This window comes from Triturus cristatus, chromosome 3_1 (assembly GCF_964204655.1).
Source record: "Triturus cristatus chromosome 3_1, aTriCri1.1, whole genome shotgun sequence".
Classification (NCBI taxonomy): Eukaryota; Metazoa; Chordata; class Amphibia; order Caudata; family Salamandridae; genus Triturus; species Triturus cristatus.
In genome coordinates this window covers 294,858,134-294,883,218 of record NC_140583.1, presented here as the reverse complement: position 1 = coordinate 294,883,218, position 25,085 = coordinate 294,858,134, and positions in this window count along the sequence as shown.

The following is a 25,085-nucleotide window of genomic DNA, read 5'->3' as shown; positions in this document are numbered from 1 at the left end:
ATCAGTATATTCTAAAAAATACAAGATAACTCCTTTCGGTCGTCTCATGGTGGAAGAAGACGAAGCAGATTCAGGACCCAGTCTATGAGCATGTTGAATATTATGGGGAGGGCCCTCTGGTAAATTGAGGAGTTTCGGAAGGAAAGGTTTGAAGAAGGCAATGAGTTCAGAACCTTCTGAGCCCTCCGGTAAACCATAAATGCGAAGATTGTTCCGCCTGTTTCTATTATCTAGATTTTCAACCTGCTGCTCATTAGATGTTACTTGAGATTGAAGAAAGAACCTCAACTTGAGTCTTGGAGGAACTCAGAGATTGAATATTCTGTTCTGCAATAGTAAGTTTTTCCTCCATCCGAGACCAACTATCAGCCAAAGCTTGTATTTTGGAATTTGTTTCTTCCACAAAAGGGCGAAGAGCCCTGATTTCTTCTAACAAGAGGTCCATGGAAACCGATGAGGACTGTTTAGGAGGAGAAGGGGATCCTTCTTCAGTCTTTTGCTGGGTGCCTTACTGGCACCAGAGGGTGTACTAGTAGTCGGTACCAGAGTGCCCTTAGACGGTAAATTAGTTGAGTCATCCATTTGAAGGAACTGTAGACGAGGAGTAGAGCGAGTTACCAGTCCATGCGATGAGGACAGCAAATAGCGGTTGAATAGAGTGGGGTATGTACGTGGCTGAGGAAGGGATAAGTAACCAATTCAACACCGGAGCACCTGTAGCAGAGTAAAGCTCCACTGAGCGCAGGTGGCACACCAAAGCATTATGGTAGAAAGAATGTAGTATTGAGGAGAGGCAGTCCACAACACAAAATTAAGCACAATGTGAGGAAGAGCGAGAGGACCCCTGCCAAAATGTATGTAGCTGCGGAAGGGCTACACGAAATTATTCCCTCAAATACTCTAGCAGAAACTTAAGTAAGCCTTTAAAATATATTTAGTGCTCAGTTTATAGTGATTGTGTTGGAACGCTGCTGCCAACAGCAAATCAATAATTGGTAGTTGAGCTGCCCGTATATCCCAACCAGTGGCGACGCTGCCCAGAAAGATATTACCAGGGGTCAGAGGAACTTTAGCATAAAAGATTGAGTTAATCTGTGTCCAAACTTGACTCCAAAAGTCTAGGACCTGTGGGCATGAAAATAATAAATACTTTAAATCAGCATGCATGAATGAACAAGACCAGCAAGTGTCAGGAATTGCAGGATGCATCTTATGTACAGAAATTGGTAAAAGAAGGAGTCTGTTATAAATGAAAAAAAGGGTTTGTGTAGCAGTGGCTGTTCTAGAGGATTTCTTAATTTTCAACCAAATCTTATCCCATAAGGGAATAGGCCAATGTGTGTCTAGGTCGGTTTCCCAAGAGAGCTCTGTGCTTGTTTTGTTCCTGTCAATCGAAGATTGTGATAGACGAAGGTAAAAAGTAAAGGCTTTTGATGTGTTGCGAAGTATGCTAAGCCAAGTAGAGTCTGGTGGTGGAGAAAGAGGAGTTAGGGATCTGAAATAGGAATACGACTCTAAAATAGCAGTGCGTAGGGCTAAACAATTATTTAGAAAAGAGGAAGGCAACTGGAAAAGAGAACATGCAGTGGAAAAAGTAAGGAAGGTATCGTTATCAAACAATTGGTGCACCCATATTATACCCTTGTCTCTCCATGTTTTCCAGTAGATGGGTTTAGTTTTGATGCATATGGATCTATTATGCCAAATGGTTGAAGAAAGGAATGAATCAATATCGTAAGGCACAGAAGTAAGGAGAGAATTCAAAACCTTGCAGGAGTGATTAATAATAGGTGAACAGAATTTCTGTGGTTTGCGAGTGAAAGACAGAAATTCTTGAAATGAAAAGGGAGAAAGAAAAGATATCTCTAGGTCAATCCATAACGGGAAGGCAAGAGGTGTGTCAGATATCCATTTGGATAGGTGTCTTAGTACGAAGGCTTTGTGAAATCTGGGGAAGTCCGGCAAATTAACACCACCTTCAGATGTTGGGCGTGATAACTTTAATAAAGACATTCTGGGTTTTTTATTTAGCCACAAAAAGAATATGAGTATAGAGTTAATTTTATGAAATAATCCTATTGGTATGGATAAGGGGATGTTAGAGATGATGTAAAGAACAATAGGAGTTAACATCATTTTGATGATGTCAAGGCGTCCCCACCACGAGAGATATAGGGGTTGCCATTTAGTTGTGAGGGTAGTCAGGTTATCTATGCATTTATCAAAATTTTGAGAAATTGACGATTTATTGGACGGGGTAAACCACAAACCAAGGTATTTAATCTGCTGAGGACACCAAGTAAAGTTGGAGATCGAAAAGTCAGCTTTAAAAGTATATTTAGTTAGGGGTAAAATTTCGCACTTATCATTATTTAATTTAAATTAAAGAGGGTAAGATGAGGCCGAGAAAGAAACAAAAGACCATCGTCAGCAAAAGCTGCCAGTTTAATTTGTAGGTCATTCGAGACAAAGCCAGTAATAGATTGGTTTTGTCTAATTCTAGACAGGGAAGGTTCCAATGCCAAATTAAAGAGGAAAAGCGACAAGGGGCACCCCAGTCTCACTCCTCTATGCAGAGCGAAATAAGATGAAGTGAGACCGTTTTCAAAAATGGCCACCTTAGGGTTTGAGTAGAGCAAGGAAATCAAGGAAATTATTTTCGGGCCAAAAACAAACCACATCAGTACGCGGAACATGAAAGGCCAATAGACTCAATCAAAACCCTTTCCTGAATCTAGGGTGACGGCAGCGAGAGGCTCCGCATTGTTCGATGATTTGGAAATTATATTGAAAAGCAAACAAGTATTGTCAGTAATAGAACGTCCTTTGAAAAAGCCTGACTGTTCTTTGCCTAATAAGTGAGGGAGAAGTGAATCAATTCGAAGGGCCAAGGTTTTAGAAAAAGATTTTTAGTCTATATTTACTAGTGAAATGGGTCTGTAGTTTTTACAATAGCGTACGTCTTTTCCTTTTTTGGAATTAAACAGATCATGGCCTCCAAAAAGGTTCCTGAATAACTGCCTGTATCACAAAAGAAGAAATGAGAGTGAGCAGTTTTTGGAGAAGCATGTGGGTAAAATTCAAATAAAATTCAACAGTAAAACCGTCGGGCGTGGAGCTCTATCTTTCTTAAGAGTGTTAAGAACAGTAAGCAATTCGGTTTGTGTGATGTCAGTCTCAAGGTGTTCCATGGTCGGCGAGGGGCTTGTAGGCTTGTGGATCAAGGAAAGATAAAAAGACATATCTTCCTCAGTGGGGTGATTCTCTGGTGTAAAATTGATGAATTCTTGTAAAATATCAGCGTCTTTGATTTTGGGATTATTGCTATAATCTATTATAGATTTATTATGAAGTCTATTCTGTTTGGTTTTAAGGTAGTTGGCTAATAATTTGCCTAACTTGTTTTGTCCTCCATAGAATTTCGCACTGGTCTTTAATAGGAATAAAGATGCGCTGTCTGTCGTAACTTTATTGTGCTGAATCTTAGCGTTAATAAGATCAGTAAGACACTCTTTCGACTTGGAAGATTAGTAAGAGTGTTCTAACCTCCTAATCTTGGAAAGAAGTTCTATGTTTTCTAATCTGCATATCCTTCGCTGATTGGAAAGGTATCTGATAATGAAATCACATGCAGAAGCCTTAAAGGCGTCCCAGACTGTATGAAGAGGTAATGTGTCAGTAGTGTTGCAATGAAAATACTCTTGAAAAAAAGATAGAAAGGAAGCATTAAAATTAGGATCCAAAAGCAAGGAATTATTAAAGCGCCATTGTTTGGGATGTTCTGAGTGGGGTAAAAGATCCAACTGAATGGAAAAAGGGGCATGATCCGAAATAATTATGGGGCCTATATCTGCGGAAAGTAAGGACTGGGAAATATTGTGTAAGGTAAAAATGTAGTCAATACGTGATTGGGTATGATGAGGTGCAGAGTAGAAAGTGTATTCTTGCTCAGCCGTATTGCATAACCTCCAAGCATCAGTTAGGTGTAAATGCTTTACCGACTGTAGGAACGTTTTGTGTGCTTTGGTTGGTACAAAGGATGATTTAGATTTCCTATCGCGGAACAGGTCAATCACTTGATTGCAGTCGCCAGCTAAGATTAAATCAGCTGCAGGGTATTGAGCCAGCATTCTGTAAATATGATACCAAAAGGAAGTATCCCCATGAGTAGAAGCATACACATTAAATAAAGAAATCGGAACCCCCCCAATCTTTAAATTAGTAAGCAACCATCTACCCTCATCATCTGTATTCTGTGAAAGAAGTGTAGTGTGTAGCGATTTATGACATAAGGTTATGACACCATTTGTTTTACCATTGATAGGTGAAAAAGATTTCGCCAACCCAATTTTTTTAAGCTTTAAAGATTCAGTTTCCTTAAGATGTGCTTCCTGCAACAAAACAATATGAGCATCTATTTTGGATAAATATGTTAGCACTCGCTGTCTCTTAATAGGAGAATTTAAGCCTTCAACATTCCACGTTACAATTTTTAGAACCATAAGATATCAAAACAATGCGAATAACATTATGAATCAGCCGTAATGCTAATAAAGTTCAGAGAAATATATGATACAAATGAGTAAATAAAGACAATAGAACTCAAGAGAGTAAGAAGAAGGAAAAGAGGAAAAATAAAGAAATCTCGAAGGTATAGAGCAATGCAGTAGAAAGAAGTAGAAAAAAATCGAAAAAAAGAAGGAGAGCAACATGCAATTACGATGAAGAGAAGTACCAAGGGGAAAGATAACATACCTAAAAAAAACTCCAAGACATATGAAAGGTGGTGGAGGATGAAGCCACATGGAAGGATGAGACGCACGGACTCCATGAGGGAAGGCAGGGAGGAATGCGGAACAAACAACAGGAACAACAGATGAGCCACATGACATGACAAAAGTCGAAAGTGTAAGGAAAAAAAAAAGTTAAAGTCAATCAGTGAGGGGAGGAGCCTAGCGCGCAACCAAGATGGCCACGTAGGTGCGAGGCTCCCGAGGACCTCCGCAACCTCCTACATTTATCCTGAATTCATCCTGCCTCGATTGAGGGGACTGTGTTGGTGAGCCTGAGCTGAGGTGGTACCCGTTTTCCGTTCTCGAATCGGACCTCGGGTGCCGGAGTGAGCACCGATTGAAGTTTGCGGCCTTCTTCTCGCCGAACCCCGGATTTGCGTTGGGGGGTGACCCAGTGGCAAAGTGAACAACAACGGCGGGCCGGGCCTGGCGAGTCGCGTACCCCGCACTTTCGCTTTCGCTTTCTCACCGTCTCTGCAAGTGGGATCGCGGAGCCTTTTGTGTTTGTGTGGCCTCGCTTGGGGACCCTGCCTGCCTGCCTGCTGTGGCCCACCCCGCCGATCTGGGGTGGCCCCCCCGGAGCTCGTGGCCCTGATTGCCTGCCCTTTACGGCGTTGCTGGTGCGATTGTGGGATCAGCGGTGATGGCCACGAAACAAGATGGGGATCGGTCAAAGACCAAGTCGACCCGGCGTGGCACCGTCCATCAGGCCAACAGCATGGACCGCTACACCCTCCAGAGGGGATCTCCCGGCGGACCGCACAAGTCCCCTGAGGGCCCTTCTGATGCCCCGGACTTGCCCACGGATCTGACTCTCCACGACATCATGGGCGCCATTTCCGAGATGAAGGCCTCGGTGGGCCAGCGGTTCGACACCCTGGCACAGAAGATCGACGCGGTCCTTGTGGATGTTGGCCTGGTGAGGGCCGATCTTTCCAAGACCAACGATCGAGTTGATTCTTTGGCCCAAACCGCATCGGGCCTTACGACTGAGGTGGCGGCACTACAACTGGAGGTACGCCGGCTAAGTCAGGCGAGCGCACTTATGGATCGGCGCCTCGAGGATTCCGAGAGTCGGGCCCGGCGGAATAACATCCGAATCATCGGAGTACCCGAGGGACGGGAGGAAGCGGCGGCGGATCTATTTGTGGAGGACCTGATCGCTACCCATCTCCAGCCTCGGGGACTGAGTAAATTTTTTGCTGTGGAGAGGGCCCACAGGGTTCCCGGGGGAAGGCCGAAGGTCGGAGCCCCTCCGCGACCTCTCATTGCCCGGATTTTTAACTTTCGGGACAGAGACGCTATCCTGCAAGCTTCCAGATTACATGGGCCGGTTAAGCTGGAAAATATGGAGGTGAACTTCTACCCTGATTTCACCCAAGCGGTCCAGAAGCAAAGACTGAGCTTTCTGGGCGTCAAACGCCGACTCCGGGACCTGAACTTAAAGTACGCCATGCTCTTCCCGGCCAAGCTGCGAGTGGAGGTGGATGGTCGCACGCACTTTTTTGATCGTCCCGAAGCGGCCGGGGACTGGCTGGACACTCTGTCTGGGGATCGTGATCGAGATGGCGGGGGGGGGGGGCGGCGGGAGGAGACGGCCCACTGGATCGGGACTGAGGGGTCACTATTGGGCCTCACTCTGGACGAATACGATGCTACTTTCGATCGAGCGTCTGTCTTTGTACATTCCCCTCCCATGGAGGTTGTGTGGGGTCTAGAAGGGGTACTCTTTCCTCCTCTAGGGGGTCTAGCTAGTTTCATTCTATAGGGGCGACAGGCACACTGCAAGTTGGGGGGGCTGTCCGGGCTCATGCAGGGGTGCAGGGAGGGGGGAGTTTTGTTGGAGTGGGTGGGTTGGGGTGGGGTGTTGTTCGTTTACACCACAAGGCAAACGTATCATTGTGTTACCTCTACAGTGCTCCCTGGGGGATGAGTGATGACTTCTGTTTATGATGGGGGGTAGGGGACTGAGTTTGTTGTCCTGGAATGTTAATGGACTGGGGGACAGGATAAAACGAGGTGTGGTCCTGCAGTTCTTGAAGCGAATTTCGCCCGATATAGTTTTTCTGCAGGAGACGCACCTCATTGGCAACTCCTTTTGCGCTCTGAATCGACGGGGCTACCGCCTTGTGGCCCATTCGGGCTTCACGTCTGGTTCAAGGGGTGTGGGCATTATGGTTAAAAACTCGCTCCCGTTGGAGATTGATGAGGTGCGCCATGACGATAGGGGACGTTACACGGTTGTGGTGGGCAGAATGGAGGGCAGAGTGGTCGTTTTTGTGTCAGTATATGTCCCACCGGGGCTGCAGACGACCACCTTTGCAGACCTGGGGCGCCTCCTCCTTGGCCTTCCGGAGGGGATTCTGGTGGTGGGGGGGGATTTTAATGCTGTAGTTTCCGGAACTGTGGATCGTCACCCCCCTAGGGATCTCCCCCGGGCCCAAGCGTGGTTATCTGGCCTCTTGGATACCCTGGGGCTGGTGGATTGTTGGCGTTTAAAGCATCCCACGCAGCTACAGTACACCTTCCATTCAGGGGCTCATGGTAGTCTCTCACGGCTAGATTATATCCTGGTCCCAGCGGCTTATGTGGGGAGGGTGGGAGAGGTGCGCCATTTGGCACGGGGTATTTCAGACCACTCCCCGCTCTTGTTGCACTTTGATATTTTGCCGAGGGGAGAGGGTAGAGTGGCCCCGATCAATCCCTGGTACCTGCGTGACCCCACCATTCGCGCAGAGCTGATTAAATCCCTTAAGCGCTATTTTGACGAGAATGTGAGGTCTGTGTCATCGGCGGTCTCACTGTGGGAGGCGTTCAAGACAGTACTCCGAGGAGAGGCCCTGTCCCTGATTTCCCACTCCCGGAGGCGCGAGCGGGAGGAGGTGACCCGTGTTGAAGCTGAGATAACCGAGTTGGAGGGTGATCTAGAATGTGGGGTGACGGATGACAAATTACATGTTCTCCAACTCAAGCAAGCGGCCTATAAGGCCCCCGTCACGGAGGCGGCCAGGGGCCTCAGTAGAGAGCAACAGGGGAGATTGTATGATGTGGGTGATAAGGCTGGTAAATTGATTGCGTGGCTGGATAAAAAAGAGAGAGCGAGTCGAGTTGTCCCGTTGATTGAGAAAACGAATGGTGTGTGTGTCACTGAACCGGAGGAAATTGTCTCCTGCTTCGCGGACTATTTCCGTGGGGTGTATTCCCCCGTGTCTTCCCGCTCTGAAGAGGATTCCCATGCCCTGCTCAGAGATATCGCGCTGCCTTCCCTTTCGGAGGAGGACAGAGTGTTGTTGGACGCCGCTCCAACCTCCGAAGAAATTGCCCTCGCTATACGCTCGGTCGCTTCCGGCAAGGCCATGGGTCCTAACGGTCTTCCCATCGAGTTGTATAAGCTGCGACCGGATACGCTGGCGCCGCATCTCCGTGCTATGTTCCTGGCGGCCCACTCGGTGGGTTCCCTCCCGCTAGACCAGCGTCTGGCTACCATCGTGGTTATCCACAAGGAGGGGAGGCCACGGGACCGGGTCACATCCTATCGACCCATTTCGTTATTGAATGCGGAGCCCAAAATTCTCGCCAAGGTTTTGGCCAATCGGCTGGTCGGCGTGGTGTGTGACTTGGTCCACCAGGACCAGTCCGGCTTCATTCCCCATCGTAACACAGCCCTCAACCTGCGGCGTTTGCATGGGGTGCTCGCACGTGTCCCGTTCATACGGGAGCCGGCCATCTTGGCATCCTTGGACGCCACTATGGCGTTTGACACACTTGAATGGCCATATATTTGGGCGACGCTCGCGAAATTTGGGTTTGGCCCAGGGTTTATCAGCTGGGTTAAATTGTTGTACTCTGGCCCACTGGCGCAGGTGGTTGTGAACGGTAGAGTGTCGGCTCCGTTTGAGTTGGGCAGGGGCACGCGGCAGGGCTGCCCGTTATCGCCGCTCCTTTTTGCGCTTGCCTTGGAGCCCCTGGCGGAGTGGCTGCGGTGGGAACCTTCTATTCGTGGTCTCCGCTGGACCCCCGAGTATGAGGACCGCGTGTCTCTATATGCTGACGATATTCTCCTGTACCTGGCTTCCCCACGTAAATCACTGATAGTACTGGTTGATGTATTGCAATCATTTGGTCGTAACTCCGGCCTTGTCATCAACTGGGCTAAATCGTGCGTGTATGTTCTCTCTGGGGAGGCTCCTATTCTTCCGCGGGGCTGTCCTATCCAGATCGCCCCGCGGGGATTTAGGTACCTGGGTATCTTCATCACCCTGGACGCGGAGGCCCGGTATGATCGAAACCTGCTCCCCCCCCTCCAGCGCCTGAAGGAGGATGTCGCGCGTTGGCGGCGTTTGCCGCTCTCGCCGCTCGGCCGGGCGGCATTGTTTAAGATGATGTCGCTGCCGCGTTTCCTGTACGCTCTGCAGAATACAATGGACCTCGTCCCGGCGCGCTACTTCCGTGAGGAGGAGAGTTTGCAACGCCGCCTGTTCTGGGACGGGAGACCGCGTATCGCCCTGGCGAAGCTGACGCTCCCGTGGTATGACGGGGGGATTGCCCTCCCGGATATTAAATGGTATTATTGGGCCTCCCAGCTGGCTGCGATTAATCACTGCCTCTACGGGCCCGCCCTAAACCCGGCCTTTGAAATGGATAAGATGCTACTGCCGGGTGGTGACTATAATCGAGCGCTCTACTCCAGCTCGCTCGACTCACGTCTGACGGGCCCCACGCGTGTCATGGTACGAGTGTGGCACGCGGCTAATGTAGCGATGGGGTGGAAGGATCGTTTGACCCGGGCGTCACCACTGTACGCATCTGAGCAGTTGGGCTCCCTGTGGACCTCGAAGGGCTTCGAGAAGTGGGACATGATAGGCATCAGCAGGGTGGGGGATCTCTGGACGAGGGGGGGATTCAAAACGTTCGGGATGCTGCAGACGGAATTCCAGTTGCAAGACAGGGAGTACTTTCGGTATATGCAGATCCGTCATGCACTATGCTCCGCCTTCCCGGACGTCGCCTCCATCCCGGAGTACTCCCCTCTGGAGGATAGAGTGCTGGATGGACATGTACCGGAAAGCACGATCTCGTTAATCTATAAAAAACTGATCAATGACCGCGCGGGATTGCTGCTTGATCTTCGCGAGGCTTGGGTTGCCGATGGCTTGGAACTGGACGACGAGGACTGGGTCTCTGCGGTGGCCTCCCCGAAAGAGGTGGCCATACCAGCCCGCCTTCGCTTCGTCCAGCTCAAGATACTCCATAGGATCTATATAACGGGGCTAAGGCTATTGCGTATGGGCTATGCTGTGGACGGGTTGTGTAAGCGTGGGTGTGGTTCTTTGGGGACCTTTCTTCATATTTTGTGGGAATGCCCAGAGGTGTAGCGATTCTGGCGTGGTGTGCATGAGGTCCTGCGGGTGGTTACGCGTGTGCCGCTGCTGCCCGAAGCGAGGAGATGCCTGTTGAACGTGTGGGAACCAACTGACTATTCGGCGCCACAGACGTGGTGGGTGACTCTGGGATATATGGTGGCTAAGCGTGATATTGCTCAACTGTGGGGTTCCCAGAGGTCTCCGACTGTTTCGGCCTGGAAGGAAAATATGGACTGGTGCATGTTTCGGGAAAAGGTGGTGTATGTAGCGAGAGGTAAGCCTGGGACATGGGTGAAAGTATGGGGCCCCTGGAACGCCTACCGCGGGGGACTCTGTGCCCCGCCGTTATTGCCCGATCCATCGCCTGCCCCGTCCCCTTAGCCGGTTTAGCTCTCCGGTACCGGGCACTGAGTCCACCCAGTCCCTGTTCTGACCTTCTCCCCCCCCTTGATACTCCTATGGATTGGTAGGGTCCCCCTTCTAGGGGAGCACATGCTGCTGTTTTCGATCGTGGGTTGCCTTGTGGTTTGATTTTGTTTGTTGTTATTTATGTTAAAAAGAAACCGTCATGTGGGGTCCGGATGGTGTGGCCATCAACGCGGATAACTCCTGTACGTTTCCCTTTGCCGCAGCCTGCGGTCTACTGTGTGTATCTTATGCTCCTCTTGTTTGCTAGCGGCCGGCCTGAAGGTTGTAGGCCCATCTTTGTATATTCTCTGAACTTTGTAATAAACGGTTTCAAAAAAAAAAAAAAAAAAAAAAAAAAAGTCAATCAGTGAAGCTGGTGTAAACAACAACGTCTGCAGTTAGTATACATAGAACATTTCTGAAATGAGCACATAGATTTTAAAGCCGAAGGCACAACATAACCAACTACGTAGTACGTGGTAAGGAAGTGTCCATAGTCTCTGCGCTACAGGAGTTGAGAAAACTTTTCAGTCTTGTAGGATCTTCGTAGGTGATAGTGTTGTTGTTGTAAGTTACTTTAAAAAGACATGGATGAAAGAGTCCAAATCGAGCACCGATAAAGCGGAGGCGTGGTTGTAATGCAAGAAATTCTTTGCGTTGGTCTGCAGTAGACTTTGCATAATCCTGTTAAAAAATATAAGGAGTTATCAGACCATGAAATTTGTTTAAGAGACCTAGCAGCCACCAGGACCTTGAGCAAATCAGTATATTCTAAAAAATACAAGATAACTCCTTTCGGTCGTCTCATGGTGGAAGAAGACGAAGCAGATTCAGGACCCAGTCTATGAGCATGTTGAATATTGAGGGGAGGGCCCTCTGGTAAATTGAGGAGTTTCGGAAGGAAAGGTTTGAAGAAGGCAATGAGTTCAGAACCTTCTGAGCCCTCCGGTAAACCATAAATGCGAAGATTGTTCCGCCTGTTTCTATTATCTAGATTTTCAACCTGCTGCTGATTAGATGTTACTTGAGATTGAAGAAAGAACCTCAACTTGAGTCTTGGAGGAACTCAGAGATTGAATATTCTGTTCTGCAATAGTAAGTTTTTCCTCCATCCGAGACCAACTATCAGCCAAAGCTTGTATTTTGGAATTTGTTTCTTCCACAAAAGGGCGAAGAGCCCTGATTTCTTCTAACAAGAGGTCCATGGAAACCGATGAGGACTGTTTAGGAGGAGAAGGGGATCCTTCTTCAGTCTTTTGCTGGGTGCCTTATTGGCACCAGAGGGTGTACTAGTAGTCGGTACCAGAGTGCCCTTAGACGGTAAATTAGTTGAGTCATCCATTTGAAGGAACTGTAGACGAGGAGTAGAGCGAGTTACCAGTCCATGCGATGAGGACAGCAAATAGCGGTTGAATAGAGTGGGGTATTTACGTGGCTGAGGAAGGGATAAGTAACCAATTCAACACCGGAGCACCTGTAGCAGAGTAAAGCTCCACTGAGCGCAGGTGGCACACCAAAGCATTATGGTAGAAAGAATGTAGTATTGGGGAGAGGCAGTCCACAACACAAAATTAAGCACAATGTGAGGAAGAGCGAGAGGACCCCTGCCAAAATGTATGTAGCTGCGGAAGGGCTACACAAAATTATTCCCTCAAATACGCTAGCAGAAACTTAAGTAAGCCTTTAAAATATATTTAGTGCTCAGTTTATAGTGATGGAGTGATTTTGCAAATAGCTGCAGGAGAGTTACACAAAATTAATTCCTCAGAAACACTTGAAATGTCACAGGTATGTCATTAAAATCTGAGGAGTGCTCGATAAATAACAATAGAGAAACTTTTGCTGCTGGAAAAGACATATCATAACGGCATGGAGGACCAAAAACTGCAAGCAGCACTCTGTCAGCAGAACGTTGACAAGAACCGTGCCTTTTCTGCTTTAGAATATAAAAATTGTGGAAAAAGTGAAAAACAAAAAAAAGAATGGGAGCAGAGCACATAAAGGAGGTGAGCAAGAGTAAAGGATTCTTCAAAGTAGCATACGCCGGCGTTGAGGCGTCACCTGTTGTCGCGTCTGAGGAGAAGTTCGTCGAGTCCAATATGGCGGACGTCAAAATTACGGAGCCATGAAAAAACGCTCATGACAGAAATGAGGCAAAACGCTGCCACACTTGAAAACGCTCACAGCGGCATGGGCACCGACATGAGCGGCGCTGATGCAGACGAAAATAAAGCACTCACAGGTCCTTGGTAAGTTGCTTGAGACGCTGCTCCGGCCGCCGTCCCGGGAGAGGCAGGGCTCCGCCGCCATCTTCCGTGGGCGCTAGCCACGCCCCCCGTGAAGTGCTTGTTTTTAATCCTAACCATTTATACAGCTCTTAGTACCACTAAGGGGGTGTTGAAGGGACAGTTATGTAAAAAACTAATGCATTACATACACCCTGGTATTACCAAGCTCTGTATTTTGAAAGCAACATTTTATTATAAAACTATTTACACATTTAGTATCAGTCTGTCTGTGTGTAATGCAATGCAAGTATACAATATTGACTTACATATTCACAGTGCTTTCTGTCCCAGGCTGTGACCTTATAGAACTAAAAATACAGAAGTCACTATTCTCCTAGGCACCGACCAAGATTTAATTTTGTGGCTCCCTGGTTACATACAGACCCTTGCAGTGCATTAACTAATAGAGGTTTCTTAATGTACTTCAGGCATTTCCCACTGAGTAACAACTTTATTTATTTTTCATTCACGCTGCCCATTATTTTATATGTAGGTACTTGATGGTGAAAGACCTAAAAACATACAGAATATTTTGAAACTTATTTATGAGAGGCTTGCGCCACCAGAGCATCACTTTTTTTGACGCTCCAGCGACTCAAGTGTCTCAACCATACATATGAGGCAGCGCAAAGTCACCCTGTATGGCTTTGCATGGCCTCATAGATATGGAGTAAGACAAAACAGGGCAACTCACTGCATTGCATTACTCTTCATCAAGGAGGTGTTTCATAGGCGTTGCGTGGGGGGTACCCACGCAATACCCATGGATTTTTTTTTATTTTTTATTTTTAAATTTGTTTTTATTTTTTCATTAAGCAGCAGTACAAAACAACAGTTGAGTATGCAGTTTTCCACAATATAGAACAGTATAGTAGCAACTATTAGAGACAATCCCTCAGGAAGCATTTCCCCAGTACTATACATCTTTAATATCCACCTCCCCGCGCACACACCTCGGGGTCTCCCCACATCAGTCTGAGTCCGAGGCATCGTCATCTTGATCTGAGGGCGGGTCACAGATGTCACCTCTGAATTTGTTCCACGCCCTCCATACTTTACTCCATTTACGAGGGCAACCCCGCCTGATGAAGGTCGACCTTTCAGCAAACATGGCCTCGTCCATGTCGGCTCCCCATGCGGTTAACTTCGGCGATTCCCCTGTTCCCCATTTTTGGGCTATGTTGCACTTGGCTATCATAATCCCTAGCGTAGCCCAACCTTGTGCCTGGCGCATGAGGTCGTTAGGTTCCCATATATTCAGCAGGCAGTGTCTAGGTTCCGGTACCAGCGACACTCCCCCCGACTGCGACAGCGTCCGCATCACCTGCTTCCAGTACACTTGGAGTACGGGGCATTAATACCCATGGATTTTGATGCTGCTCCATATTTACAAAATTATGTAAACCTGGGGCACCACCAAAAACTTACTCCTCCCCAGTGGAGGTATAACAAGGAGAAATGGTTTCATTTCTCCTTATTTTTTCCTCTTTCCATGTGTGCTACATTTTGCAGCTCACATAGAAAGAGGAAAACGCCTCTTGGGATTGTTTTCAGGCAGGAAGGTGCCCCTTTCTGCACAAAAACAATCCTTCCTATTTGGTGCTAGGCAGCAATGTGTGCGCCAACGCAAGAGGAAAGGACAGGAATGCACAGTATTTCATAAATATGGTGCATTCCTGCCCTTTCACATTGGCGTAGGACAGCGCAGGAAGAAGTCTTGCTGCGCGGTCCTACGCCAATTCCGCATAAATGTGGCCCTTTATTTTTAGCTACACCTCTGACCACACCCGCACGCTCATTGACCTTTGGTTTGCTTAACACTGTTTAATAATATTTCCCAGCCGTAAAAATAATTTGCTGTGGGAATTGGGGGTGTTTATGGTTGTTGATGATGAGGAGTACTAGGTTCTAGAAATTTTAGTTAGAAGGGGGTTCTTACGCCTAAAACATTTTGACAAGTGGTCTTGATATCAAAATGTTTGAAGACCTCTGCCATATATTCAACCTCGGTAACCAACCCTTCAGAAAAGAACTCACTATGATCCTCAACTTCTCTATCACCACGGCCCACTTCCTGCAGAAATGGAAACATGCTGATGAGAAATTGCTGCTGAAGAATCCATCTGCGGACCCAAGAGAACCTAAGAACTACCAACCCATCTCCCTGCACCCTTTCCCAGCCAAGGTGATCAAGAAAGCCATCAACATCCAGCTCACTAGACATCTGGAGAACCACAACCTTCTAGACCCCTCCCAGGCTGGCTTCAGAGCAAACCACACCACTGAGACAGCCCTTGTCGCAGCCACAAACGCTGCTAGACATCAGAGAATCAGTAGCCCTCATCCTCCTTGACCTTTCAGCAGTTTTCAACACCGTATCCCACCACACTCTGATCAACAGACTCCACCGGATCGGAATTCAAGGAGCAGTGGATCACATCCTACTCACAGTAAGAACGCAGGTCAGCCTACCTCCTTACTCCTTGCTCCTTCAAAACACGCTGTGGTTTCCATCATGGCTCATCCCTCAGCCCAACCCCCTTCAACGTATACATGACATCACTAGCCAACATCATCAAGAGCCACGGACTCAACATCATCTCCTACACCAACACCCAACTCATTCTCTCCCTGACCAACGACCCAACGACTACCAAGGACAAGTTCCAAAGATGTATGAAAGCTGTGGCCGCTTATATGAACAACTGCCTCAAACTCAGAACCGACAAGACAGAAGTACTAATCTTCGGGAAAGGCAAGGATACCCTCAGGAATAACGAATGGTAGCCACGTGAGCTGGACTCAACCCCCAAACCACCCGAACACGCCTGCAACTTCAGCATCATCCTCAATAGCCAGCTAGCCATAAAGAAGAAGGTCAGCGCCATCTCTTTCACTTGCTTTCTCACCCTCCAAATGCTCAGGAAGGTCTTCAGATGGCTCCCAACTTACACCAGGCAAACAGTCACCCAAGCTCTTGTCACCAGCAGACTAGACTATTGCAACTCCCTTTACGTAGGAATCACTGCCAAACTCATGCCAAAACTCCAGACTATCCAGAACACAGCAGCCATACTCATCCTTGACTTCCCCAAATGGATGAACATCACCCCTCACCTCTGGAAACTCCACTGGCTATCATTTGTGAAGAGATGCCAATTCAAGCTGCTCACTCACACTTACAAGGCACTACGCAACGAAGGCCCACCTTACCTCAACAATAGAATGAATTTCCAACCTTCCTAGTAGCCACCTGATAAATCCACCGTACGAAAAGTGGAGGTTGCTCCTTCTCCCACCGGGTGGCTAAGGCCTGGAACAACCTTCCCCTGCACCTCAGAGCCTCACCATTGCTCCAGCAGTTTAGGAAGGACCTCAAGACCTGGATGTTAGGAGAAGAGGCAGCATGATCTCCCAGCGCCTCGAGACCCTCATGGGTGATGCAGCTGTGCTGTACAAATCCTGATTGATTGATTGATGATACGAAGGCTTATAGGCCATTATTGATACTTAATGTTGATTCTAACATTCTGAGTTGAGTTCTAGCCACACGACTGCTGCCCTACATGACTCGGTTGATACACGTGTATCAGGCAGGATTTATCCCAGGGCGCTGCACCAAGCTCACTGTCTGGAGACTTTTGGCACTGTTTGCGGATGCCACTTCTGATAAGTGGGCGGCAGTAGTCATGGCGATAGATGTCGAGAAGGTCTGGACTTAGGGTTTCTTCATCATATAATGGAGAAGGAGGGGGGGCGTGGCTAACCGCCAAGCATGGCGGCGTGTTGTAGCCGAGCTCCGGACCGGGCCCTGAATCCTGACACTACCTGCACTGATACGGGGCCATCTGACCCTCAAAGCTGTGTAGCAGACCCCCGGCAATCCAGTACGGCGCTCTGGGGATTAAAAAGGTGTTTGTCGTCACGCCCGCTGTGTTTGTGGGCAGTGTCTCCAGAGCTGCGGCCCGGGCTACAGAGAGGGTGGCAGCTGCACTGCGCAGTTCGAAATCGGAGGCGGCTGACACAGAGGTGGGTATTCGGAGGAGTCCAGATAGACCCACAGCTGAAATTGCCCCCTGGCACTCGCCCGAATCGACGACTCATCGATCGAAAACCGGCGACATAGATCGGCGCTGTAGAAGTAACCCTGCTGATCAACTCCACGCAGGGCGTGGCTGGTACTTGAACCGGGTCGGCCTCCTTTGCCTGCATGGACGAGTGCTACCCACTGTGAGGGCTGTCGGACTGGAGGATGTCGACGCCCCCCCCCTTGAAAGAATGAAATCTGGGGGTTATACAATAATGTCCCCTTCCCTCTGAACACTGGTGAGTGCAGCGCTGGTCTGGGCTGGTGCGAAGATAGCAGAAGAGTGTGGGTATCGGGCCGCGAGTAGAAAACCCAGTGGGACGCTCCGGCAGCCAGATAGGATTGGAAGGCCAACAGCCTTCGACCTGGGACCACAACAGCGACCTGGGACAGATATTGGGACCGTCACTTGGTCAGCATAGCGGTTTCCTGACTTCTCCGGATGTTGGTGAAGCAGCGAACAGTAAGAGCTATGCCTGAGTAGGCCGTGCAAGGCCAACACCCTGAACTGTTTGGTGCCCCTAAGGAAGCTGTATGGTCCACTGTCAAGGGGTTCCTGCTGACTATAAGAACAGTGCCTCACTAAACTAAGTGCTGGGAACTTGGGCTACAGCTGGGAGCCAAATTGCCTATGTGGATTGTGTCTGCAGACTGCTTGGGCTGAAACTAATAAGATATAGCAGCGCTGTACGGGGTGAGTGTGGCACGAACTGGGGCGAGACAACACTCATTACATCCCTCGCATTGCGCAGCACCTACGGTACAAGATGGAGCGCACAAGGGGGAAGCAAAATTAGCCCCTGGTTTCGGGGAGGCTTGACCATTCAGATCAGGAAGATACGTACAGTGCCTCAGACCCAGACTGTATACCGCCGACTGCTGTGGTTTAACAGGCTGACAAACTGGACCTGATTTTACAAGAGGTGCGAGACTGACGAAAGGCAATCGAACAGCAAGTAAGTGCACTTGCAACTGGTCTCACAATTTTCAAGGCTGACCATAGCAAACTAGCAGATACAGTCCGAAGCAACAAACTGCATCTTGTAGAGCTAATGCCACAGCATAAGACCCACACAGAACAAACTGAACACTTGCGGCGGCAGCTCTTGGACCTACAGGACAGATTAAACGACGCGGAAGAGAGGGCCTGCCACAACAACGTGCAAATTGTGGGTCTGCCGGAACGCAGTGAAGGCTCGAATCCCACCCACTACATTGAACAATGGTACAGAGATGTGATAACACCAGAGGGCCTCACTGAGCTCTTTAGTGTGGAGAGAGCACACAGAACACCAGCGCGCCCCACCCCGCTGGTGCTCCACGTAGACCAATGATAGCACGTATTCTAAACTTTAAAGATCGAGACACTTTACTCCGAAAATTCCGAGAAAATGCCCCGATACAATTTGAAAATAAGAGTTTCTCTATATCCAGATTTTCCATAGATGGTACAAAAAATGAGAGCATCGTTCCAGGAGGTCAAAACGCAGCTCAGAGGGCACAACCTAAAATATGCTCTCCTCTTCCTGACCAGGCTGAAAGTGATCCATGACCAGAAATCCCACTTTTTTGATAGCCCGGCTGAGGAATGGATGGAAGTTACGCTGTCGCCGAACGCATCGCAAAGCCCATTCCAGACTTCGAGGATGAAACCACATGGAGCTCTGAAGGCCGAACACGGGAAAACAGACCGTAATTAGCCATCTCTACCGGATGCTACAACAGGCCCATCCCAAGAGCAAATAATCGAAGGCCAGAAATCCGTGCTACAGGCGGTTGTGGCTATGGACGAGCAAGACGCACACTTGACGGCGGGATCGCATGACTCATCAGAAGATTCTGCTGCACATTCAAACTCTGAAAATACCCTTCTATCACTCAACAGACTGTGAATGACTACCTGGGCTGATGTAATTGATTACCAGGAGCCTGGGGGACCTACTGCTGGTAATTATAACTGCTCCTGATTGGATACATAACTATGGCACTGTATACACATAACTAATATTGGGCCCGGGCTTGGCTGGATATCCGCCTACCCCAGTGTATTGCAACGCTATGCTCCTTATTGACCACGGTTGCCACCCCTTCCCTCTCCCCCATTTCAACGTTGTCTAATTCGTTAGACTTAATAGTTTTTATTTTTATCATAGTTTGGTCCTCTGCTGTTTGACGGGGGAACCTAGTATTGGGGATTATTATTAGTTCATCCAGAATCACTCACGGCATATGTATTATCTGCCACCAAGACTGCATAAGGAGCAATATGACACAACAACATAATTTGCATTATGTCTACAACGGGGAAATACAAGGACGAAAGGCCCACATTGTGTTAATGCAAGAAACGCACCTCACACATGCTGAGGCCATTAATCTAAGGAAAAAATGGCGGGGACAACTATTCTGTACATTTTTTTTTTTAAACACTTTTTATTGGCATTTAGAAAAACAATACATACAATAGCACATCTGGTAATGCGATTTGATATGGGCCTACAAACAGGAACGCACAATCGCACCCTGTGTGGACTTTGGAGCGTGCGAGCCGAGGGCATGTGGGTCTCCACTTAGTCTATAAGTGGCAGTCAGGCGTCCGGGGCCTGTGCCCAGGTACACCCAGCTAGTGCACATGGTGGTCACCGCGCCCTGCAGGGGCCACTAAGTGTGCCTACTTAGCATTTTACCGTAGAGGCTATGGGATTGCAGCCATATGTCAACCGTCAACAAACTGGGGATATGTGAACTGGGGGGATGCACTATGTCATGAATGTTGAGCAGCAGTTATCTTGCGCCTGAGAGCTGCACCAATGCAGGGTATATTGTTGGGGTTTTGTCCGCGGGCGCAGGGAGGGGAAGGAGGGAGGCGGGAGCGCTGATCACTGCCCGTGTGGAGGCATAATGAAGGAACAATCGCAGGTCCCAATTACGACCCGCCGGGCGCCTGGACCCCTTGTATGTCTCCCTGGGTGTGCTCATGGGCCGCTCATGGCCCTGGGGGACCACTCGTTCGTGGGCCCGCCACCATTATTGTTTCCTGCGCGAAGGAGTGCATTAGAATGGCCCAGGGCATAAAAATCGGGTGTTTACGACGTCCTTGGGCTTCCTCCGCTCTGAGTAACGCTTCCTCCGCTTTACCCCACTTTTTGACTGCGCCCACCCATCCCGCCAGAGGAGGCCCCTCCGGTGTCTTCCAGTGCATGGTGATGCACCGTTTGGCCAGGAGGAGCACCAGGGAAGCAAACCGCCTCTCCACTTTCTTATGCTTGTGCCGCCTATGGATACCCAGGGCGCTAGCTTCCCATGTGTGTAAGTCCTGTAACCCCGTAACCGTGCGAAGGGCGGTGTGGATCACGTGCCAATAACTGTGAAGTGTCGGACAATCCCAGAACATGTGTTTGAAAGGAGCAGTGGGCTGCAGGCATCTTGTGCAAGCAAACGAGCTGTCAGGGAAATATTTCTGTAGTTTTTCGGGAGTGAGGTATGCCCTATGCAGGATGTGCAATTGTATATTCTTGAAGCGGTAATTGCGGGAAACCTTCTTGGTGTGCTCAAGGGCCCTGGCCCATTTCCCGTCATGTAGTGGTCTGTGGAAGTCGGTCTCCCAGTACTCTCTGAGGGGTGCAAGTGTGGGTTGCCTTAGAGTCCGTATGGCTTTATAGATCCAAGTGACTAGGTGGCGTCCAGGCCCCATCTGTAGTATCGCATGGATGACCGGGTGTGTGGGGGGTTCCGTGTCAATCGTACGCCACTGCCTGCGGCAGTCCGTGAGGAGCTGTCTATACCGTAGGAACTGTCCCCCGGGAAGTTCGAAATCGTCGACCAGTGCGTCAAAAGTCTGCAAGTGTCCCTCAAAAAACATCATCCCCACCTCTGTCACGGCGTGATCCGTCGATGTTTGCAGCATTCCCTCCGTATAATGCACCCGGCCCCTGGGGAACCCTATGAATGGTAGAAGTGGGGAGTACAGGGGCATATCCCGGTCCATACGATGAACCCGCGCCAGACAGGCGCACGCAGTCATTACTTGGAGGGGCTTAGTCAGCAGCGGCGCCGCTCCTGGCAGCAACATGTGGTGTATAGTAGGGGTTTGAATGCGCCCTGTCGTGGTGATCAGCTCCCCCTGTGCCCGGCCCGCTGTCCAGCGTGACACCCACTGCAATTGGGCGGCCAGGAAATACGCCTCAAACGATGGGGCCGCTAGTCCACCTTGGACAAGGGGCAGCTGCAGTTTTGCCAGAGCAATACGCCGGCGACCATTGCCCCAGATGAGGGTCCCCAGCAGGGTGTCGAGCTCGCGAAATAGAGACCATGGGAGGACCACCGGAAGATTGGAGAAGAGATATAACAGGCGCGGGACGAGGATCATTTTTGCAACCGCTATCTTCCCCGTGACTGCCAGCAGAAGATCTTTCCAAAAGTGGACCGAGGAGCGGATGTTACCCATCAATTTGCGGTAGTTCCCCTCATAGATATCTTGCGGTGTATGGTATAGTCTAACTCCTAAATAGCGAACCGCTTGGGGGCTCCACGAGATGTCCACGTTCCCCATTCGTATTTGACAGTGGGGCACAGCTTGCACTAGGGGATAGACAGTGGATTTGGGCCAGCTGACCCTGAGTCCTGCCACCTCCGCAAAGTCGTGCAGGATACGCGATATAGGGGTTAAGTCAGCTGTAATATGCCGGACATAGATAAGTACATCGTCAGCGTATAACGATTCTGAGTGGGTAGAATCGCCGACTGGGATGCCCTATTCCTCGCCCTCTGCGCGGAGCAGAGTCGCCAACGGCTCCATCGCCATTGCGAATAGCAAGGGAGAGAGTGGGCATCCCTGTCTGGTGCCACGGCGGACTGGAAAGGACTCCGAAATGAGGGAGCCTATTCTCGCTCTGGAGCTGGGCTCGGAATAGCTGAGCTGAGTGTAGGCTTGCAGTCTGGGTCCTATGCCCATGCGTTGCAGGACCTGAAACAGGTAGGCCCATGAGAGAGTGTCGAAAGCTTTTTCGAGGTCCAGCACCAGACACGCTGCCCGGGAGAACCAATCCCGTATCTGGTCCTGTATATGGAACAGCCGCAGGATGTTATAAGAGGTATGCCTGCCTGGGACGAATCTGTTCTGTTCAGGGTGGATTAGCCACGTAAGAATCGTAGCGTACCTATCCGACGGGACCTTCCCATAGATTTTGTAATCTGCTGGCAGTAAGGCTATGGGTCGGTAGGAGCCCAGTTGATGTGGGTCTCTATCTGGCTTGAGGAGTGATACTATGACTGATTTGCACATGGATTGGGGTAAGGCCCCCACGTCTAGGGCTGCCTGGAATTGTGACTCCAACTGAGGGACTAATTGGGACGCAAAGGCGTGGTAAAATTCTAGTGGAAGGCCATCCAAACCGAGAGCCTTGTGGGTAGCCAATGCCTTCATTGCATGTCTAATCTCAGTCGCCCTGATAGGTCCGTTGAGATCTTGGCGTGTGTCACGGTCTATGCGAGGCAGCCTGAAGCGGTCTAGAAACTCGAACAGGACATCGTCCGATACCGGGGGGAGGGGGCCGGCATATAATCTTGCGTAGTACTCTTGGAAGGCCTTGAGGATCAAGTCCTGCGAGTATAACAGAGTGCCTTGAGGGTTACGAATGGCCATGATGGGTGGGAGGCTCGAGTCCTGCTTGACAAGCCAAGCCAACAACGTGCCCGTCCGGTCGCCTTCTTTGTGGACCCGATCTGCATATGCCGCAAAATTATACCGGCGCAGACTTGCCAGCGCCTCCGCGTAGGCAGTCTCGGCGCTAGCTATCTGAGCCGGCGTGGCGTTAGCCGGGTTGATCTCTTTGGGGAGCTCTGCCAGCGTTTGCTCCGCCTTCTGGATATCCCGTTCCAGGACCCGTCGGACTCCTGTGATGTGGCGAATGCAGGTACCCCGCATTACGACCTTGAAAGCATTCCACTCCTGCGCGCGCGTAGTGGCCATGCCTGTGTTCTCCTGGAAATAATGGCGGATGTGATCCGCTAGTGTTTGTTTAAAAACCGGGACGTCCAGACTATCCCTAGGGAGGCGCAAATTAGGGACCGGAGGGTGTGGCAGGCGCCATCGGATCGTTAGCGTGTGGGCATCGTGGTCGGATATGGTTCTACCTAGATAGTCAGTGTCTGAGACGATAGGTAGGATGGCCGGGGAGCAAAGGAAACAGTCCAGGCGCACTCTAAGGTCACGTGGTCTGGAGTGGAACGAATAGAGTTTGGTGGCAGGGTTCCGGGTTCGCCAAGCATCAGCCAGGGACCAGTGCTGTGCCCATGTTGCAAACCGCTTTGCCTGCACTACAATGGGGGACGTCGGGTGGGGTGGGTGGGACCTGTCCAGTGCTATGTTTTGCACACAGTTGTAATCTCCACCCAGGATCCAGGGTACCTGTGTATATGTGCTTAAGGGAGTAGACAGCGCTTCCCAAAATGTATTTTGCTCGGCGTTAGGCCCATAGATGCTGCCCAGTAATACTGCCTGACCATCCAGCCGGCCTAGCAATAAAACGTACCGGCCATCTGGGTCTATTATATGAGACTGTTCCTGAAAGGGAACCCCAGGACGCACCCATATAAGGGTGCCCCGGGCGAAGGCTGAATAAGTTGTGGCACATATGGTTCCCCGTCATCGCCTGCGCAGTTTCGCTACCTCCCCTGCTGTGAGGTGTGTCTCCTGCAAAAACGCAATTTGTGCTTGGTGTCGCTTAATGTACGCATATATGGAATATCTCTTGCGTGCAGTATGCATACCGCGCACATTCAGTGTAAGTATTGTGGTTTTACCAGTGTGTGCCATCAGTGCGTATGTCTAGCGCATAGCGCAGGATGGGCCAGCAGGCTCCCCCAGCTGTGATCCATTTCCCCCATAACCGCACCCCTAGTGTGTCAGTGCAGCTGCTCCACGACTTGTAGACTAGGACATAGTGCAAAGAATTTGTGTGCAAGGGGAAGGGAAAACTGGGGTGAGGCGAAAATAACGTGCCCCAACGCGGGGGACATATCGTCAAAGGCGATACGTCCAAACTAGCTCTCAATTGGTACGAGAGCATAAACAGAATTTAGGGGGTGTCGGCCCGTGTCTGCTAGGGGCTCAACGTGTGGGCTGTGCACGCTATCTATGACTAGCTTCTGGCCAGTCGATCCGCACCTGGGGGTATTAAGGCCCGGGGCAGCGAGGGGACGCGCGCGGGAGCCAGCAATAACAATGGGTTGAAGACATCACCCCCCGCTGTTAATACACAACCTGCTGCAAGGGTCCAGTCATATCAGGTCGTCCGCTGTTCGCGGGGTGACCGAGGGCAGAGCCACCAAGTCCACACCGGACTGCGTCGCCTCACTGTCCCCTTCCTCCTCCGACGTGAATATGTGGGGGGCGCGTTCAAGGTCTGTTGCTGGGGAGGCAGGACGAAGGACCGCCGCCGCCTTCAGGGCCTGGCGCCGCTCTTGAACTATCTGCTCCAGGTCCGGGGATCCCAAGCTGCGTGGAAGCAGCACGGGGGCACCTCCTGTGGCCCGCTGCTCTCACGCGTTGCTCCTGGGTGCGCTCTGCCCGATGGCCCGCAGTACAGTTCTGATCCGCCCAGTCATGCGCCTCTTCAGGTGTTGTAAAGAAGTGAGTATCGCCATCGTGTATGATTTTCAGGCGGGCCGAGAACCGCAGGGAGTATTGTATTTTCTCCGCTCGTAGGCATCATTTCACCTCCAGAAAGGAAGCCCTTTGGCGCTGGACCGCTCGTGAATAATCAGGAAAGATCATGATGGTTTTGTTCTCGACACGGATTGGTCCCGACTGCCGGGCCGCCCGGAGCACTGCATCGCGATCTCTGAAGTGTAGGAATTTGGCCAGCATGGGACGCGGCGGGGCTCCTGGCTGTGGGCGACGCGCCGGAACTCGGTGCACCCTCTCGACGGAGAAGTACGCTGTGCGGTCATCACTGGGGGTGAATGATTTAGTCCATGTCTCCATATACTCCACTGCGTCAGACCGTTCAATTCCCTCCAGCAACCCAAGGACGCGAATGTTGCAGCGCCATGACCGCCCCTCCAGGTCATCAATGCATTCTTCCATGGTGGTCATGCGACCCATCAGGGTGTGCATTGAGTCCTGGTGTGCCTGCACCATAGG